Source organism: Bos indicus, chromosome 12 (genome assembly GCF_029378745.1).
Source record: "Bos indicus isolate NIAB-ARS_2022 breed Sahiwal x Tharparkar chromosome 12, NIAB-ARS_B.indTharparkar_mat_pri_1.0, whole genome shotgun sequence".
NCBI lineage: Eukaryota > Metazoa > Chordata > Mammalia > Artiodactyla > Bovidae > Bos > Bos indicus.
Window position 1 is genome coordinate 52,461,096 of NC_091771.1, and position 21,374 is coordinate 52,482,469.

Here is a 21,374-nt window from a genome sequence, read left to right on the forward strand (position 1 = left end):
GGCGTTTGCCTGGAAATTTCTGAAGTGCTTTCAGTGAGTTCCTCTCCATAGTGATTTCTTGTTGTTATTTTTAAATAACTCTGGTTACCTTCACTAAATGACATCATTTGACATGATTTTTTAACATTTCTTGATTTGCCTGTGCCATCCTGGCAGATCACACAGTTATGTGAAAACTGTTGGCTTTCTGTTGGCTTTCTTCCCTTCTAATCTTTGCAGTCAACTCAGGAGGTCCCTGAAAGGGCACACACAATTTCTCTCTGCCATGACTCTGCTGAATGAGTGAAAGGAGAGGAGGGTGTTTAATGCTGCTCTTTTATAATACAACCCATTGCTTTACTACTCCAGTCTTTTACTTCACTGGAGACTCCTATGGGGTGCCTTACCAGTTTAAGCCCAGTTTTGCTTTTTCCTTACTGTTGGAGAAGTAAGGATTTGGATGAGAGTAAAGGACAGCAGACTTTATCAAGTAGCTTCATTAGAAACCCACTAGGAATTAAGTCTCGGAGACGGCAATGGCAACCCACTCTAGTACTCTTGCCTGGAAAATCCCATGGACAGAGGAGCCTGGTAGGCTGCAGTCCATGGGGTTACGAGGAGTCGGACACGACTGAAGTGACTTAAGACAGACCTTCACTTCCACTTAGTGTTTTCATTCTAACAGAGGCAAAGTGGGGCTTGTTTGGGAAGAAAGGCAGAGAGGGAGTGTATGCTTATAGGTTTCAGTCATCAGAGAATAAGGCCTCTTATATGTACCCCTTTTCTAGAATCTGGGATGAAGATGCAGGTACACAGACCACATAACTTCTTCAGGAACTGGGTGAGTAACAGTGACCTCCATTCATACATAGGACACATAAAGAATATTTGATTCTGTAACATGAACTCATGAAGCCTTTCTTTTTCAGTTCATAGCTTGCTATTTAGCCTGTGATGTCTTTTTATTTTAATGGTGAAGGCTTTAGAGGTGACACTTGCCAGTGTTCATAGGAAGATCCACTCATTCAGAAAAGAAGTGTGTACTGAGTGTCTCTCTAGTGAAGTTGCTCAGTTGTGCCCAACTCTTTGTGATCCCATGGACTGTGGCCTACCAGGCTCCTCCACCCATAGGATTTTCCAGGTGAGAGACTGGAGTGGGGTGCCATTGCTTTCTCCAGGGGATCTTCCCGACCCAGGGATCGAACCCGGGTTTCCTGTATTGCGGGCAGATGCTTTAACCCTCTAAGCCACCAGGGAAGTCTCTCTATCCCTTCCTATATTTTTTGCACCTACTTCTTCCATGGGGCTTATGGAGAAACAAAGTGGGCGAAGTGAGCAATGTTAGGGAGCCAGTAAAGCCTGACTTGCCAAAAGAATCATACATTTTCACTGTGAAATGAAAGGGAACCCCAGTCTGGGTTTTCAGGGGGCCTTCCAAGGACTCCTGGTGGCTGTGAACTGGATAGGGAGCCCCAGAGCTGCTCCAGGTGTCTAACAGAGGAGAAATGATATTTAGGTGGGTTTTCCTCTGGTTGGAGTGGTGCAAACAAAGATCAAACACTGGCATCCTCAATCTTTCTACCTGGGACTGGCCATGGGTGTGTAAACTCCAGGTCACTCCCTGTTTCTGTGTTGCAGAATAACAGTTAGACTGGATAGGCAAGTCTGGTTATGTGAGTGCTTCTGAGGGGGAAAAAGTCCTGACCAGCTTGAGTCAGATGCAATGGTGGGGAGTCTAGTGTTGGACAGAAACTACATGCACTAAAATGAAAGGACTTCTCAAGAGCATCACGAAACAACACTCAATGGAAAGTAGAAAGGGTGGCCTGTGGTGCAGAGGCAGGAACAGCAGCAAGGAGCAGAGGGTTAAAAACCCTGACTCTGGACCATGTATCTTCTGTGAAACTCTCAGCATGTTATTTAATCTTTCTGGCATCTCAGTTTCTTCATCTGTGAAATGAAGATGATAACTTGTTGTGAGGATGAAATCAGATACAGTGTAAGTGCTTCAGAGCTAACCTGACATAGTAAGTGATCAAGAAACATTCCGTCATTTTGAATAGGCTCTGGTTTCATGAGAAATGCCAGGCTATATGAATCATAAGCTGGAATCAAGGTTGTTGGGAGAAATATCAATAACCTCAGATATGCAGATGATACCACTCTGAATAGATGGGAATACCAGACCACCTCACCTGTCTCATGAGAAGCCTGTATGCAGGATAAGAAGCAACAGTTAAAATCTACATGGAACAATGGACTGGTACAAAATTGGGAAAGGAGTACATCAAGGCTGTATATTGCCACCCTGCTTATTTAACTTCTATTCAGAGTACATCATGCAAAATGCTGGGCTAGATGACTCACAAGCTGGGATCAAGATTGTCGGGAGAAATATCAACAACCTCAGAAATGCAGATGATACCACTCTGATGGCAGACAGTGAAGAGGGACTAAAGAGCCTCTTGATGAGAGTGAAAAAGGAGAGTGAAAAAGCTCTGTTAAAATTCAACATTCAGAAGACTAAGATCATAGCATCCAGTCCCATCACTTCATGGCAAATAGAAGGGGGAAGTGAAATCAGTGATAGACTTTCTTTTCTTGGGCTCTAAAATCACTGTGGGCAGTGACTGCAGCCATGAAATTAAAAGACGCTCATTGGAAGGAAAGCTATGACAAACCAGACGGTGTATTAAAAAGCAGAGACATTACTCTGCTGACAAAGGTCCGTATAGTCAAAACTATGGTTTTTCCAGTACTCATGTACAGATGTGAGAGTTGGACCATAAATAAGGCTGAACACTGAAGAACTGATGCTTTTGAACTGTGGTGTTGGAGAAGATCCTTGCAAGTCCTTTGGACTGCAGGGAGATCAAAGCAGTCAATCCTAAAGGGAATCAACCCTGAATATCTATTGGAAAGACTGATGCTGAAGCTGAAGCTCTAACACTTTGGCCACCTGATGGGAAAGTCCAACTCTTTGGAAAAGACCCTGATGCTGGGAAAGATTGAAGGCAAAGGAGAAGGGGGACGACAGAGGATGAGATGGTTGGATGGCATCACCGACTCAATGGACATGAATTTGAGCAAACTCTGGGAAATAGTGGAGAACAGAAAAGCCTGTTGTGCTGCAGTCCATGGGGTCTCAAAGAGTTGGACACGACTTAGTGACTGAACAACAATGACAATGGGTTTCATGTCCACATAAAAGAAGTTGTTGGATCTTTGGCAAGTCACCTGATCATTCAGAACCTCAGTATCCCTGTCTTGAAAATGAATTTTTGTTGATTTTTTTTCTCATTTCGCATTTCCCCCTCCACAGGGAGAGGAGGAAAAGAAAACCTGTGCTTTCCCAATAGCGCTGGCTAGCAGAGAGCAGAGAGGGACCCAGCTCAGACATTTCCAGCTGCTATGGACCATTCTGTGCATGCCCAGTTCCTTGGACATATTGTCCATGGCTGCTTTCTGCCGCCAGGGAAGAGCTGAGTTTTTGGATACGGCCTACAAAGCTTATGTATTTACTATCTGGCCCTTTAATTTAAGAAAAAGATGGCTGACATCTGGCCACAGACAATGAGCAATAAGGAGGGCTGATTCTGAGTTGTGCTGGTTACATTAACAGTGAAAGTTGTCATAGCGTTTTTATTCTGTTTGATGATATCTGATCAGACTTGGTCTCTTTCTGTTCTCACAGCCAAGCGGTATCATAGTCTATTTGTTAATACAGGGTTTGTGAACCAGAATCTTGTTGGTTTCTTGGAAATTTCCTGTTATTGAGAAGAAATGTTTTATAAAATGTACTTTTTTTGGGGGGGGGGTAACTGTCATAATTTAAATGAGTAATAACTTTGGAATCATAGGTCAGTAAATTGTGTCTTTTTCATATAAGAGTGCATTTAATCAAGGCTTTAGATTACTTTTTAGCCTGTCTTGGGAATTTGGTTGGCTTTTTAGTTTAAAATTCTCTCACTGTCTTTACTCTTCTTTGGCTGTTAGTAGAACTGATAATCAGAGAAGGCAATGGCACCCCACTCCAGTACTCTTGCCTGGAAAATCCTGTGGACAGAGGAGCCTGGTAGGCTGCAGTCCATGGGGTCGCTAAGAGTCGGACCCAACTGAGTGACTTCACTTTCACTCTTCACTTTCATGCATTGGAGAAGGAAATGGCAACCCACTCCAGCGTTCTTGCCTGGACAATCCCAGGGACGGGGGAGCCTGGTGAGCTGCCGTCTATGGGGTCGCACAGAGTCGGACACGACTGAAGCGACTTAGCAGCAGCAGCAGCAGCAGAACTAATAAAAGTCCAGACTTGTTTTTATGGAAAAAAATGTGAATGAATACACATTTATGTATTTTTTTCTTCTTGAAAGAACCAAATATGAACTACAGAAAATTGAAAATCATAAATTATGTTGATTTTAAGCCACTAAACTTGTTCTGGAAGAAGCACAAGCTGGAATCAAGATTGCTGGGAGAAATATTAATAACCTCAGATATGCAGATGACACCACCCTTATGGCAGAAAGTGAAGAGGAACTAAAAAGCTTCTTGATGAAAGTGAAAGTGAAGTGAAAAAGTTGGCTTAAAGCTCAACATTCAGAAAACGAAGATCATGGCATCTGGTCCCATCACTTCATGGGAAATAGATGGGGAAACAGTAGAAACAGGGTCAGACTTTATTTTTTTGGGCTCCAAAATCACTGCAGATGGTGGCTGCAGCCATGAAATTAAAAGACACTTACTCCTTGGAAGGAAAGTTATGACCAACCTAGATAGCATATTCACAAGCAGAGACATTTCTTTGCCAACTAAGGTCCTTCTAGTCAAGGCTATGGTTTTTCCAGTGGTCATCTATGGATGTGAGAGTTGGACTGTAAAGAAAGCTGAGCACCGAAGAATTGATGCTTTTGAACTGTGATGTTGGGGAAGGCTCTTGAGAGTCCCTTGGACTGCAAGGAGATCCAACCAGTCCATTCTGAAGGAGATCAGCCCTGGGATCTCTTTGGAAGGAATGACGCTAAAGCTGAAACTCCAGTACTTTGGCCATCTCATGTGAAGAGTTGACTCATTGGAAAAGACTCTGATGCTGGGAGGGATTGGGGGCAAGAGGAGAAGGGGATGACAGAGGATGAGCTGGCTGGATGGCATCACTGACTTGATGGACGTGAGTCTGAGTGAACTCTGGGAGTTGGTGATGGACAGGGAGGCCTGACGTGCTGTGATTCATGAGGTTGCCAAGAGTCGGACACGACTGAGTGACTGGACTGAACTGAACTGAACTTGTGGTAATTTGTTATATCAGCAATACGAAACTAATACAATTGTGAATTATTGGAGGAAAGATAAAATAGATTTCAAAAAAGAAATAAAACTCGACCATGAAGGATCTGGGATAGATACTGAGGAAAGAGAACAATGGGGACAAAAAGAAGCCCATCAAGTACAAGAGCAAGGTGTCATCTCACAGAAGGGAATCTCAGAATCCTGCAGGGAACACTGCACAGGTTAGAAAACTGAGACAAGAAGAGCTCACTGATCAGCTCCTGGCCACACACACATAGCTGTTAGCAGAGGCCATCTGACACCCGTCATTGTGTTCTTTAACACTGGCCACACTGCCTTCACTGTTGAAGTCTCCTAGGAGGGTGTGTGGTATGCTGGGTACACCTCATTTATCAAATAATGTGCTAAAGCCCTGTAACAGAGGCATATAGAGTTCCATTGGAGCAGAGAGAATGAGAGCGCCTGCCTGTGCTTGGGGAATGGGACAGTAGGAAAATCCTCACAGAGCACGTTAGGTGTTCACTGGGCCATTAAAGATGAATAGGGCTTCCCAGGTAATGCTAGCAATAAAGAACCTGCCTGCCAATGCAGGAGATGCAAGAGACACAGGTTCAGTCCCTGCGTCAGGAAGGTCCCCTGGAGGAGGGCGTGGCAACCCACTCCAGTATTCTTGCCTGGAGACTCCCATGGACAGAGGAGCCTGGCGGATTATAGTCCATGGGGTCACAAAGAGTCAGACGTGACTGAAGCAGCTTAGCACACATGCATGTAAAGATGAATAAGAGATTACCCTTTGCACAAGAGGAAGGATATTTCAGGTCACAGGAATGGAATAAGGAAAATATTAAGGGCCTGAAACATGCAGTATGTTTGGGCAATTGCAAGGACTTCGATGAGGTTAGAGCTTAGGGTGCGTGGGGGCAAGTGGTGGAACTGGAGCCTGGAGGAGTTGAAAGTTACTTTAAAAATGCATCTAGACCAACTTTCTGCTTGTGCCCTCTGCCTGGAACTATGTGGTATTTCAAAGTGGTTAGTGCAACTGAAGAACTGAATTTTAAATTGTATCTAATTTGATTAATTCTTATATAAGTTTTAATGTATTCATTATTTATTTTTGTCTGTGCTGAGTCTTGGCTGCTGTGCGAGCTTTTCTCTAGTTGTGGTGAGCAGGGGCTACTCTCTAGCTGCGGTTCATGGGCTTCTCATTGTGATGGCTTCTCTTACTGCAGGGCACGGACTCTCGGGCATGCAGGCTTCAGTAGTTGAGGCTCCCAGACTCTAGAGCACAGGCTCAATAGTTGTAGCCCATGAGTTTAGTTGCTCCGCAGGGTGCAGGATCTTCCTGGATCAGAGATTGAACTCCTGTCTCCTGCATTGGCAGTCTGAGCCATCAGGGAACTCCTAATTTAATTAATTTAAATTTAAATAACCACACATGGCTGGTGGCTGCTGCCTTGGAATCTAAGGAATTGATTCACGTTATGGGACATGAGGAACTTATGATGGGTTTGAAGCTGGGCAGGGACATAGTTGCATCTGTTTTGGAAAAGTAATGTTAAGGGGTGATGTGTCTTTCCTGGGAGAAGTTCTGACTTGCTGTGTGCCCTGCCTGGAGCCCACTTCTGAATAGTTACAAGGCCTAGGGGAGCAGTGCCCTGTCCCAGGCAGTGTTGTTGCCTTGGTCACAGCTGATTGAGATGGAGTAGGTGTCTGTGCAAGGTTGTCCTTGTCTGGCTCGCCAAAAGCCCAGCGGGCTGGGGGTGGGGGCAGTGGGGGTGGCTTGATGCAAGAGCTCTACCTACAGGGACCCAGCATGGCCTGGTGGCTGACCAGTGCAAGCAGCTTTCTCCCAGAGGATTTAAGCTGATCTGTGCAGGGACTGTGATAAATTGGTGACATGGTAGAACAAAGAAGCTGGAAGAAAATCAGAATCATGGTAGGGAGACTCATAGAATTGCTATCGGGTGCCCAGAGTTGCACTGGACAGCCACTGTTGCTTTGCAAAGTTAACCAATAGAGAATATTACATAATTTCTAAAAAAGGCTGCTGACACTGTCTCCTGTCTTCCTTACAGTCCTCTGAATCTTTATACTGATTAATAGCATTGCTTTCTAACTTGTGCCCTGAGAGTTTCAGGGTGGTTTGAACCAGCTGATTGGCTTTATTTACTGTTAACAGTGAGACTGAGGACTGTACCTGGTGAGACTCTGGAACCCCTAGTCACATAGCAGGAATACTCTACGTGACTCGCAGCATGTAAGAAATTCCAGCTGAGACTCTGTTTGGGTGATTCATCCACATGTCAGTGGTTCTGGATATGAGAAAGAAAGTATATCCTGCAAAGACCCTTTCAGAGGAAGGGCAGCTGAACCCATGAGTAACTTTTCTGACCCTTCGATGAGACAGTCTTCAGCTGTGAGACTCGTCCTTAATGTGTTGCTACAGTGCATCTTGTTCTTATAATGAACTGTAGATTTCTAAGTGTCATCATTTTGGGTACCATGGCTCTTCCCATAGTTTATCTTGTTCTCTACTACCTGAAAAAGTCTGATGAACTCTGCTGGCATATTTGAACAAGGAAGAGGCCAGTTGTCAGGTGATGGAAGTAGTGTTCCCTCAAGATGGTGAGGTTTCCAGTCAAAGCGGGGGTGCTGAGAGTACAGAAGAAGGGGAAGGTTGGACTGAATTAAGGCGTAGACTTGACAGTGATGGGCCAGTCACCATTTAATTGGACGAAGATACGAAATGGGCTTCCCAGGTGGTGCTAGTGGTAAAGAACCTGCCTGCCAATGCAGGAGACGCAAACGGGTTCTGTCCCTGGGTTAGGAAGATCCCCTGGAGAAGGAAATGGCAACCCACTCCAGTATTCTTGCCTGGAGAATTCCATGGATGGAGGAGCCTGGTGGACTACAGTCCATGGGGTCACAAAGATACTTGACTAAAGCTACTTAACATGTGTACATGGAATGGAGAGAGGGGAGGAGGAGGCGATGACAATGAAGGATTCAACCTTAGGCAATAAGGGCAGCTATGCTAATATGGTTTGAGCAATCTCTATGAGATGCAGAGAAATCTCTTTTCTTAAGAGAATAGTGAAAGTTGTAACCTGTAGGTGAGTTGAAGAACCAATAATATAGCCTTTAGTTGAGCCTATTATATAGTCTATAGCCCATACTCCAGCCAGAGATAGAAAATTTTGATTAGAAAATCAGATTTAGAAAACAGATAAACCAGATGTTTGGCAAACAGTGGCTATACCTTGTATATGTCCTTTTATGGGTTGCAGCCCATGGGATCGCAAAGAGTTAGACATGATGGGGAACTGCACAACAATAATAACAACAGCAAGGTCCTTTTACTGTTTGTGATTATTATTCCTTCTTTCAGTCCACAATACTGAGTGCTGCTATGTGTCAAAACTATGCTACATGCTTAGAATAAAGCTAAATCTACAGGTCTGGCCTCTGATCGCAAGGGGCTGCTTGAGGTAACACCATGAAATATTTGGCTATGGAGAGACTAATGTAAAGTGGGAAGATTGTGAATTGAAGAAAATAAAAAGTGATGATTGTGAAATTATGAAATAACAATCTGGGTTTTTAAGTAAGGCTGTTTGCATAAAGATATTCACATAAGAATACTAGAATCTTGATAAATTGTTGGAAGATTTTGGAGCAGTTAAAATAATCAGTGATCACTCTATGCTGACTCTGTTACTTTGGTAAAGTGATAAACGAAGGTCTGCGCCAAATCTCACTCCTGGCCACGGGCAACTGAATTTGCTGGGCTGCAAAATGGCCAATTCTGGTGGGTACAGCAGCAAGGAGGAAGTTAGCAAAGCTTTCAGTGGGGGTTTCTCAACTTTGACACTATTGAGGTGAGTTTGGCGGCAAGCCCTGCTTACTCCATTACATCTCTGCTCCTAGTCTCTCATTAATTAAACCAGCCATGCCTCAGATTGCCAAACTCCAAACTATAAGCAAAATCATAAGCAAAATCTGGAAACATTAAGAAGAAAATCCAGGACGGCAGAATGGATGAATGGTTCATTTCCCTCTCAGCCACTTGAACTTCAAAACTGAGTGTCAACAATGTCTTCTAAGTTCAGGTGGAATTCTTTAGTCTCCTCACTATGTGACACCCTCAAAATTGCTCTGTATTACTTTAGCTTGATGTATTATAATTACTTAATTCAATGTCTATCTCCCCAGACATGGAGAGTGCCTGGAGACCAATCACCAGGTCTCATTAATTTTTCTGTCCACTGGGACTGAAACAGTACCAGAAGCGTGTGTGTGTGCATGTGCTAAATCGCTTCAGTCGTGTCCTATTCTTTGCGACCCCATGGACTGTAGCCAGCCAGGCTCTTCTGTCCATTGGATTCTCCAGGAAAGAATACTGGAGTGGGTTGCCATAACCTCTTCCAGGAGATCTTCCCAACGCAGGGATCGAACCTGCGTCTCTTATGTCTCGCGTTGGCAGGCAGGTTCTGTATCAGTAGCACCACCTGGGAAGTCCGTCCATGTGCATTTACTGATAAGAGCCACTGTTCTTTACTGTCACCCGTTATTCAGGGCTCAGACCTGATGTCAATGTAGCTCACCCTACAATCCAGCCACGGTCTCTTGGGTAAAGTGCCCATCTCCTTTCTGGCACTTTGGGGAGGCAGTGGACCTGCAAAGCCAAGAATGCAGGCTCTGCAGTCAGCCTGTCTAGGCGGGAATTCTGGACATGTCTAACTCCCAGCTGTGTGACCTTAGGCTTCCACTTTCTGCTGTCTATCACCTAACCACAGTTCCAATGGTTTCTATGGTGTAAGGTTTTTGTGAGGATTAAATGAAATAATAATATAGGTAAAGCATTAAGCAGTTAGAACTGGGCATGGAGCAACAGACTGGCTCAAAATTGGGAAAGGAGTACGTCAAGGCTGTATATTGTCACCCTGCTTATTTAACTTATATGCAGAGGACATCATGTGAAATCCTGGGCTGGATGAAGCATAAGCTTGATTCAAGATTGCTGGGAGAAATATCAATAACCTCAGATACGCGGATGACACCACGGCAGAAAGTGAAGAAGAATTAAAGACCCTCTTGATGAAAGTAAAAGACAAAAGTGAAAAATTTGGCTTAAAACTCGACATTCAGAAAACTAAGATCATGGCATCTGGTCCCATCACTTCATGGCAAATAGATGGGGAAACAATAGAAACAGTGAGAGGTTTTATTTTTTTGGGCTCCAAAATCACTGCAGATGGTGACTGCAGCCATGAAATTAAAAGACGCTTACTCCTTGGAAGAAAAGCTATGACCAACCTAGACAGCATATTAAAAAGCAGAGACATTACTTGGCCAACAAAAGGTCCATCTAGTCAAAGCTATGGTTTTTCCAGTAGTCATGTATGGATGTGAGAGTTAGATTATAAATAAAGCTGAGTGCTGAAGAATCGATGCTTTTGAACTGTGCTGTTGGAGAAGACTCTTGAGTGTCCCTTGGACTGCAAGGAGATCGAACCAGTCCATCCTAAAGGAAATTAGTCCTGAATATTCATTGGAAGGACTGATGCTGAAGCTGAAACTCCAGTACTCTGGCCAACTGATTTGAAGAACCAATTCCTTGGAAAAGACCCTGATGCTTGGAAAGATTGAAGGCGGGAGGAGAAGGGGATAGCAGAGGATGAGATAGTTGGATGGCATCACTGACTCGATGGACATGAATTTGAGCAAGCTCTGGAAGTTGGTGATAGACAACGAATCCTGGTATGCTGCAGTTCATGGGGTTGCAAAGAGCTGGACACAACTGAGTGACTGAACTGAACTGAACTGAACTGAACTGAAAGCCCTAAGCAGTGACTGGAACATCTTTAAACTATTGTTGTTGCTGTTGTTATTTTTTATCATCATCATTATAATCTTCATTTACCTTGCCTTATCTCTGCTGGTTTCTTTGGGTAAGGGTAGTTGCCTGTTTGGAGAATTAAGAAGAGTCAGAAAGCTTCAGGAACTCAGGGATGAGCCCTTTTGGGTCCTCCCGGTGTTGTATGTAAAGTGCAGGTATGGATTTGTGATTAAATAAACCTGATCTCTTCACTGCACCCTGTCTGGGTGGTAAAGAGATTGATGTCATCCTAATCCTCGCACTAAGAAAGACATGGACCTGAGAGTGAAGTGACTGTCTGCAGTGAGCAGTGGGTCTGCACAGGTGATGGTGCCCAGGTTCCTGTGGGGTCTCTGCTGGGCTCTCCGAGGTGGGTATGCATCATGCTGGCACTACCAGTGCCTATTAAGCAATGCACTTGCTCTTGCAACACTGGCAGTAAAGCAGTAATTCATTAATTCTGGCATCTGTCTACTCCCAGCCCAAGAGAAATTGGCACTGTAATTATCACTCTAATGATACCGCTTTTGTTGCAACATGTACATAACATTTCTTTTTTCCATCTGGGAGGAAAGTGGGAAGCCCTCTATCTTTCAACCTCTCAGAGTCCCTGCATGACAGATGTGAGAGCTTTGAGTTGCTGATTTGTCCTGTTTATATTTTTCTTTTGCATTTTCAGCATCACTTTTTGAATCTCTGTGGGTTGAGAAGGTCTCTTAGTCTGTTCACATGGCTAAAACAAAATTACACAGACCTGGTAGTTTAGAAACAACAGGAATTTGATTCTTCCAGGAGGCTGAGAAGTCTGAGATTAGGCTGCCAGCATGGTGGGATGAGGCCCCTTTTCATGGTTCATACCCTGCATCTTCTTACTGTGTCTTTAGTTGTGGGAGGGGCTAGAAAGCTCTGAGGAGTGGGATCTCTTTTATAAGAACAATGATCCCATTCATGAAGCCTCCACCCTCATGACCTAGGCACCTCCCAAAGGCTCCACTTCCCAGCACTATCATCTTTGCAGGTTAGGATTTCACATATGAGTTTTGAGAGGACACAAACATTCAGACCAGGAGGAGGTGAAGATTTTTCATAGCAATCCTTTTTTTTGTTTTTTTACTTTAAACTTTTTAATTAGTATTGAGGGTATAGTCAATTAATAGTATTGTACAACATTGCTCATTATTAGAGAATGCAAATCAAAACTACAATTAGATATCACTTCACACCAGTCAGAATGGTCATCATCAAAAATGCACAAACAATAAACGCTGGAGAGGGTGTGGAGAAAAGGGAACACTCTTGCACCATTGGTGGGAATGTAAATTGATACAACCACTATGGAAGACAGTATGGAGAGTCCTTAAAACACTAGGAATAAAACTGCCTTATGACCCAGCAATTCCACTCCTAGGCATATACCCTGAGGAAATAAAAATTGAAAGAGACACATGTATGCCATTGTTCATTGCAGCAGTATTTACAATAACTAGAACATGGAAACAACCTAGATGTCCATTGACAGATGAATGGATAAAGAAGTTGTGGTACATATGCACAATGGAATATTACTCAGCCATAAAAATGAACGCATTTGAGTCAGTTCTAATGAGGTGGATGAACCCAGAACCTATTATACAGAGGAAGTGAGTCAGAAAGAGGAAGATAACCACCATATTCTAACACATATATACGGAATCTAAAAAAATGGTACTGAAGAATTTACTTACAGGGCAGCAGTGGAGAAACAGACATATAGAGTAGACTTATGGACATGGGGAGAGAGGAGGAGAGGGTGAGATGTATGGAGAGAGTAACATGGAAGCTTATATTACCATATGTAAAATAGATAGCCAATGGGAATTTGCTGTATGGCTCAGGAAACTCAAACAGGGGCTCTGTATCAACCTAGAGGGGTGGAATGGGGGGGGAGATGGGAGGGAGGTTCAAAAGGGAGTGTATATATGTATACCTATGGCTGATTCATGTTGAGGTTTGACAGAAAACAACAAAATTCTGTAAAGAAATCCTTCAATAAAAAATAAATTAATTAAAAAATATAGTAGCTTCAAGTGAACAGCAAAGGGACTCAGCCATACATATACATGTATCCAATCTCCCCCAAATCGCCCTCGCATTCAGGCTGGCACATAATATTAGCAATTCTGAAATGAATGTATGACAAGTTCTTAAAACAATGCCTGGCACATGGACAGTGTTATATAAGTATTTGCTGCTGCTAAGTCGCTTCAGTCATGTCCGATGGACGGCAGCCCACCAGGCTCCCCTGTCCCTGGGATTCTCCAGGTAAGAACACTGGAGTGGGTTGCCATTTCCTTCTCCAAGTATTTACTACTTTCCTCATAATGTAGTAATAAGTGCTCATTTTTTGGCTATTTGTTTCACTGGAATACAACATGTAGAAAAAGCTCTGCCCTGTTTCAGGCAATAGGTTCAGCAAACATTCCCCCATTTGAGAACCAATCGATCGTGGCTCTCCCCTATGTGGGGCTTCCCAAGTGGTGCTAGTGGTAAAGGATCCATCTGCCAACGCAGGAGACAAGGGTTGCAGGTTCGATCCCTGGGTCGGGAAGATCCCCTGGAGGAGGAAATGGCAACCCACTCCAGTATTCTTGCCTGGAGAATCCCATGGACAGAGAAGCCTGGTGGGCTACAGTCCATGGGGTCACAGAGTCAGGCACTACTGCTGCTGTTGCTACTAAGTCAATTCAGTCGTGTCTGACTCTGTGCAACCCCATAGACGGCAGCCCACCAGGTTCCCCCGTCCCTGGGATTCTCCAGGCAAAAACACTGGAGTGGGTTGCCATTTCCTTCTCCAATGGGTGAAAGTGAAAAGGGAAAGTGAAGTCGCTCAGTAGTGTCTGACTCTGGGCGACCCCATAGATGGCAGCCCACCAGGCTCCCCAGTCCCTGGGATTCTCCAGGCAAGAGTACTGGAGTGGGTTGCCACTGCCTTCTCCGAAAGGAGTCTTCTATGAAAGTTCAAAGTCCCCTTACAAACCTCATTGTATCACCCCAGGCAGCCAGTGCCAAACAGTTGACATGGGCAACCTGGATAAAACATTTGCCATCCCAGCCTAGGAGCTTACATTCTAGAGGCCTCAAGAACTCTGCCTCTCATAGTGAACTAGGTGTGGTAAAGCTGAGTTATTCTAAGCATGTTCGAAGCTCCCCAGCTCAAAGCCTGAGTGAAACTAAGGCTAAACCTATTTGACCTCCTCCACCCCTGGCACATTCTTGACTGACCTCTTTGAACTTTAAGATTCTTAATTTTCAGTAGTCTTTTACCTGAATGTCTGTTCAGCAATGAGGAAGTCTGAATATTGCTGAGGTGTTTAGAATTAGCCCTTTTTTGAATCAAAGACTTAGTTCTAAATGGAAAGACACTGATGTGACTTAGTAGTATAGGTTCTAGTATGTAAAATAAAAGGATAATAAAATAATAATTAACTAATTTTAATAATAAAAATCCTCAATTCTGTGCAGAAATGATTGTTTGGAAACTCAAAATCTTTAATGTATCGTGGGCGGTATATTTTTATTCATTGCAAAGTAGAAAATTATTTTCTGTTTCTATATTCTACAAAGGATAAAAACATACATTTAAGCATTCTGTAATGTATTACTTGTCCCTACAAGCTAACTCTGAGACTGTTTTAGCCCTTCACTCAGCTAAATGAATACTGAATGATCCTGAATATAATATTTCTAAAATACTTATTTTTTGAGATGAGCCAAATCACATCTCGGTTTTTCAACTATCTCATCTGTAATATTAATGTCCAAACCTCAGTCCAACCAATATTTATGGGCCTCACAAAAATTTAGAATGTATTTCTTTTTTTTTTAATGTATTTCTAAAATGCCTTTCAGACATAAAATTCTACGAAAGCACTGAATAAACATGTGTATATATACATATATATATAAACACGTGTATATATACACATATATATATATAAACATACATATATATATATCTCAAGTCAAAGTGTTAGTCGCTCAGTCATGTCCAACTCTTTATGACCCCATGGACTGCAGCCTACCAGGTTCCTCTGTCCATGGGGATTCTCCAGGCAAGAACACTGGAGTGGGTAGCCATTTCCTTCTCCAGGGGATCTTCCCAACCCAGGGATCAAACTTGGGTTGCAGGCAGATTCTTTACCATCTGAACCACCAGGGAATATATATACATATATATATATATATACACACACACACATATATATATATATACACACACATATATATATATATATATATACATATATACATTGGAAAAGGAAATGGCAACCCTCTCCCATATTCTTGCCTGGAGAATCCCACATACAGAGGAGCCTAGGGGGCTACAGTCCATGGGGTCCCAAGAGTCAGACACAACTTACAGACTAAATCACCACCACCACTATATATATATATAAAACCTTTAAAGAACATTTTCAATTTGACTTTATTTTTTTAAAAAATTTTTGGCCCAGCCACACAGCATGTAAGATTTCAGCTCCATGGCTATGGATCGAATCCCTGTCCCCTGCATTGGAAGCATGGAGTTTCAACCATTGGATGGCCAAGGAAGTCCTTGTTTTCCTTTTTAAATGTTCAAATCCTCAACCCAGAATAAGAGCACATTAAGATAGGGATGTCCCAGTCCATAATAGCTGCATCCTGCAATTGCCTGAACCTTCTAATGGGAATGTTTCTGTATCTTCTTATAGTCACTTCTATGACTGTAGTTCCTCTGGACTGTGGTTTTTCAGGAGCTGTCTTGAAATGGGGAGGATTTGGTTAATTATTGGTGTGGCAGATGAATAGAGGTGACCCAGGACATTCTAATGACTCGTTCCTCTCAGCAGTGTTCCAGATTCACTAAGCTTCTTTAAAGACTCCTGGCTGTCACGGAAGGTACATTTCAGAACCTGTAATAGGAGCCCCCACCTAGTGTGGCTCCGCTTCAGTGTTCTTTGCTCTCTAAGCAGGTGTCGACACTGGAGTCTACTGGGCTCTCAGATGAGAAGGAAGTTTCCAGGATGCTTTTCACATTCTTATAGGCGGTGAAATCACAAAACGATCAGAATTCTTACGTTTACTTCAGGATGTAACAGATTGCTTTCCTATTTCCTGATCTCAGCCTTCCAAAGGACTTTTCTCCCCTAAGGATCTTGATTCCAAACAGCAGTGCATTTCCTGTGTGTGTATCTGGGCCCCAGTCTTCCAGGCACCAAGGGCAGAGAAGAGATCCCTCCCAGCTTAAGTTTTGTGTTTTGTTTTTTAAAAGAGAATCCAAAATAGGTTGGATACTGTGGCACCTGGTCAAGGTAGAGTTGTATGTACTGTTGATGTCAATTAAAAGGGTGATAACAGAAGTACATATTTTTGGTCTACCAAGGCCATAAATTGCAGAAAGAATTCACCAAAGACAGCAGGTCGGTGAGTGAGCTGGTTTAATTGAATTGGTATTTGTACAAGGTGACACCCTCTCTCATACCACCCACCCCCTCCCTGGGTGACTCAGCCACTGAAGGAGAAGCCTCTGAACTGTTCATTAACGCAGGCAGGTGGAGGTGGAAACTGCTTTCAGTAAACCCCACGTACTCATTCGTCTCAGCCGGATCACCTGGGGGAATCACTGCAGGTTGTTTAGACAGAAAGTCCCGGTTTTCTGCCCAAGACAGGTAAGTTGAATTATATTTGCAAAGGTAAAGACATCTGCTTTATTGCATCACTTTCTCTGCTTCCTTTGCAAGTGGTTAAAATTAGAACTTACTCACTTAACTTTGTCTTCTTTCCGGTGAAATTTTGACAGCTTCCAACTGGCTGCTCTGCTTGTCCGCAGCTCTGCTGCTCTTTGTTGTGATTTTAGATGGCGTTGCTTTTAAATTCTCCACAATTTTACACATTTCTGGCAGCAGAGAAATGAAAGCCTGTTTGAGTTTCCATGTGGGAGCTGTCAGCTGGCAAATCTGGTCACACATAAGGATAGTAAATTCTTAAATCGAGGGGCCAGCATTTGCTGGTTTACTTTCTCAAGATACTATAAAAACCTTTTTTAAAAGGAGCTCCCTGTCTTCACAGATGACACTTTTACTGAAATGGTGAGCTCTACCGTTTTATAGATAAGAAGTCTTATTTGTTTATCTTGACTGCTGAAAACACTTCAAGTCAGTCACTGAGCTATGTGAGAGGGCTAGCCCTCCACCCTGTCCTCTCCAAATAAGAAAATCATGTTTATTGAGTGAATGTGTCAAGAAATAAAGCAGGGCGGGATTAACTGGCTGAGGGGTGGTATGCAGTTTCCCATAGAGATTCGTTCCTGTGCATTTTGCCAACTTGACTATGTTATATCCTGAGTTCCAATTTACAAATTGATTAATGTAGATGGGGGCAATTTTCAATGTCTATTCAAATCCTAGTCCTGCAAAACCAGTTTTAGAAGTCCTTTGATAAGAATAGAAAAGTTATTTTAACCAGGCTTTCTTTTATAATTAATAGCTAAGCTGATTTGTCAGACCTGTGTTTTTCCTCCACCATTTCCATTCAAAACTCAGAGCTGTGGGAATCAAACCCAGGTGCTAATCACACTGAAAGAAAGAGAGCTCTCTTTCTTTCAGAAGGGTGCTTCCCACAGCACATCTGTCTCGGCCTTGGATTCTAGAGATTACATCACTTTCCATTGCTGAGCAGGTCACCTGCCATCTCAGAGGCATTTAGAGCTCAGTGCTCAAAGGTTACTGAGCAATTTTATAATTGGTTTTCAAACATTTTTAGCAATCAGAAAGCTAAAGGGTAGCATTTGTGGATTATAATTTTGTCATGAAATGTGATCAGATTTAAAACCGGCTTTCTCTTCCACCGTTTATAATGCACAAACGGTCCTTCTGATGTTTGCTGTCTTCCAGAACTTAAGTACTAGGAAAATCAATTTGAGAAAACCGTGAGATTACATCAATAAAAATTTTGGTAAAACATTTGGTTGATTCTGAATGTCAGGGTAGACAGAGAATGCAGATAAAAGGCCAGGATTTTTATTACAATTTTAGCTTCATGTGAAATCTTAGAGCCAATTGACATAAATTTGCAACTGGAGCAGTCAGCCCCATATAAGAAGATGATATAGTATGCACATGTAGGTTGTAGGTAGGTTGCAGGTTGTGATACACGCACTCAGAGCCAGCCTCACCTCGGCTGCCAGTCTGTAGGTGCTGTTCATCTGGCTGACTCCTCTAACGGCTGGAATTTTGGTTGAAATAGCTGAGAGATTCATTTTCCTGGGGACTTTGTCAACAAAGAGGAGATGTTTTGAATGACAAAGCCCAGACTGTGAAATGAACTGTATATAGTTAACTAAGCAGTCAACTCAAGCGATTTTCACTGATAGTGACCCTGTGATTTGGGCATCGACTCCAAGCACTCTTCAAGAGGGATGTGATAGACTCATTGACCAGCCAGCAGTCCATGGGAAACCTTTGCTGGCCCCACAGTTTGTCTTCTGACATGGTCCTGCTTCTAGGCTATTGGTTGATCATGTTTCTCTTGCTGAGAACTTTGAAATAAGGGTTTTGTGTATTAATTATTGGAAACTTGTCTGTAGTTGCTTGAAGTTTATTTTGAATCAAAAGTCTTTATCAAATATATTTCTTAAGGGTTTCTAGTCCTTGTAAAAAAATTCATGTGATTTTAGAATTTGGTGAAGGCCCTTCCTTAAATGGATGCTCTGTCAAATAACAGCTATATTTATTAGATTTGTGTTTATGTTAGTTGCTAAACTTTTTAAAGATATGAATCATCCTTTTACTGTGATTATTAAATGGAAGAGTGCTTTTTATAGCTACCCATTAAACAACAACTGGCTTACTTCTAGTTCTGAACTCATTGTAATTGTATACTTGAGAGCTCTAAGCGTCTAAATAATTTATTCTCTGTTTCTAGACCCAATTTTTCCTGGCCTAAAATGTGATTAAGTCTCCTTTTAATGGAACCTTCTGGGAGAAAGTAATAAATCATATAGACCATACTTTTTTAAACTAGAATACACCCATCCAAGGAAACTGTGACAGTATTCCAGAAAATTCTCAGAAGCCACAAGATATGCAGAGTACATCTGCATCAAGAACTAATTTTAAATATTTTGGAGAAAATGGCCTCCCTGCAGCCTTACCTTCCTCACTCATCTTTCCCAGTGTTCTGTCTCTCATTAAGTAAACATTTGAAAGGAATCTACAGAAGGCTGGAATCCAGATAGACTTGGATTTAATTATGACCCCACTTTGACCAAGTGTCACTTATATGATCATACTTACCTCACAGTACCAGCAAATAAAAAGAAAATTTAGGGTTCCTACCTAATTATGCATATATTTGTATAATAAGATAATATGACTTACGTAGTCTTTCACAAAAACACAAAGATATGTAAAACATGGAGAAAAAATTTCTGTATGAAAAATGTGGGACCTAGATTAAGAAAATCACAGAAGTTTACTATAAGGCCTAAACTTTGTTGAGAAAAAACATCTTTGAGTAGGTTCCTGGATGAACAGATCGAATGTCACCAATGTCAGCTCTTCTTCAACCATTTTATAGGATTCATGCAGTTCCAATCAAAAGTGTTAATAGAATATTTCTTTTGAAATCAAAGAAAATAATTTTAATGTTTATCTTAAGAAATTAATAAATTAGAATAGCTGATATAATTTCTACAAGGGAAATTAGTGAGGGGTGCTTGTATTAAATATTAAAATGTATTATAAAAAGACAGAACTAAAATAGTTTGTTTCTGTTGCAAGAAACTAATGGTAGATCTATGGAACAGAAGAGACAGCCATGAAGCACATTCTTGAATATATAAGAAATTTTTTATGTGACAAAGGAAAAATCATGTATCAGTGGGAAAGGGATTATCAAAGTAAATCCATATAGATTAGAGTTTATATGTAAAAATAAAATACATCCTTTAATTAGATGAAAATGTGTAAATATTTATTAATCTCATTTTTGCAACAAATGTTCCTCTAGAATTGATTATGTGCCAGACACAGTAATAATATTTGGAAATACAACTGTAGAGAAAATGGTCTTGGTAACAACCCTCAGATTTACAATGTGTGTGTGTGTTGGAGATGGAGACAAACTATTCAGCCACGCAAACAGGCAGTCTGTATGGTAATGTTGTTATGGAGAGGTACTCTTTGCCTTGTGAACACTTAGTAAGCCTCTTAACTCAGCCTGGAGAAGTGAAGGCACAGGCAGGTTATGATGGTATCACTGAATGCCTCTAGGAGGATATGTAATGTGTGACCTTAAAAGTCTTTCCTGAAAGGAGAGTAAGGGTGAAGCCGCTAAGTCGCTTCAGTCGTGTCTGACTCTGTGCGACCCCAGAGACGGCAGCCCACCAGGCTCCCCTGTCCCTGGGATTCTCCAGGCAAGAACACTGGAGTGGGTTGCCATTTCCTTCTCCAATGCATGAAAGTGAAAAGTGAAAGTGAAGTCGCTCAGTCATGTCTGACTCTTGGCAACCCCATGGACTGCAGCCTTCCAGGCTCCTCCATCCATGGGATTTTCCAGGCAAGAGTACTGGAGTGGGGTGCCATTGCCTTCTCCAAGGGTGAAGAGAGGCTCAGAAAGAATGCTTTAGGCAAAAACTGTAGCCCACGCAACAGCATAAAGGTGATTAAGAGGATGGAGCCCTCAGGAATTGGAATGACTTAGTCTAGCAGTAGCTCAGATGGTAAAGCATCTGCCTGCAATGCAGGAGACCAAGGTTCAACCCCTGGGTCGGGAAGATCCCCTGGAGAAGGAAATGGCAACCCACTCCAGTATCCTTGCCTAGAAAATCCCGTGGACAGAGGAGCCTGGCAGGCTACAGTCCATGGGGTCACAAAAAGTCAGATACGACTGAGTGGCTAAATTCCCTAGTAGAGCTTGAGTGAAGCATGGGGAGTGGGAAGAAAGAAGACCGGAGGGTACAGACTTGTAAGCCTTGTCAACAATTTGGATTTTATCCTGACAGAAATGGAGGCCATTGAAGAATTTTAAGCAGAGTGGTGACTTGTGAGAATGAATTAAGAGTGTAAGTCTAGAGATTGGGAATATAGGTAGGAAGCTGTTAAAACAGTAAGCAGATCATGTCAGCTTGAATATAGAAAGATAGACAATCAAGAGAGATGTAGGAGAAGAGTTACAGTATTTGGTGATCACTTGGATTTTGAGGTCAGAAAGAAAG

General features: G+C 42.3%; 1 protein-coding gene across 11 annotated transcripts in view; it reads left to right on the plus strand.

Annotated features, from left to right (window-relative positions):
• Nucleotides 1–760: 760 nt before the first annotated feature.
• SCEL (sciellin) overlaps nucleotides 761–21,374 on the plus strand; it is a 140,464-nt gene continuing 119,850 nt past the window's right edge. For 3 of the 11 annotated variants that reach the window (XM_070800363.1, XM_070800364.1, XM_070800366.1), the window contains exon 1: nucleotides 16,465–16,827. The gene's annotated coding sequence lies outside the window, so the exon portion shown is untranslated. Of the gene's footprint in view, nucleotides 821–16,464; nucleotides 16,828–21,374 lie in introns of those variants that run through there. The other 8 variants (XM_070800362.1, XM_070800360.1, XM_070800365.1 and 5 more) reach the window with 5 other exon arrangements.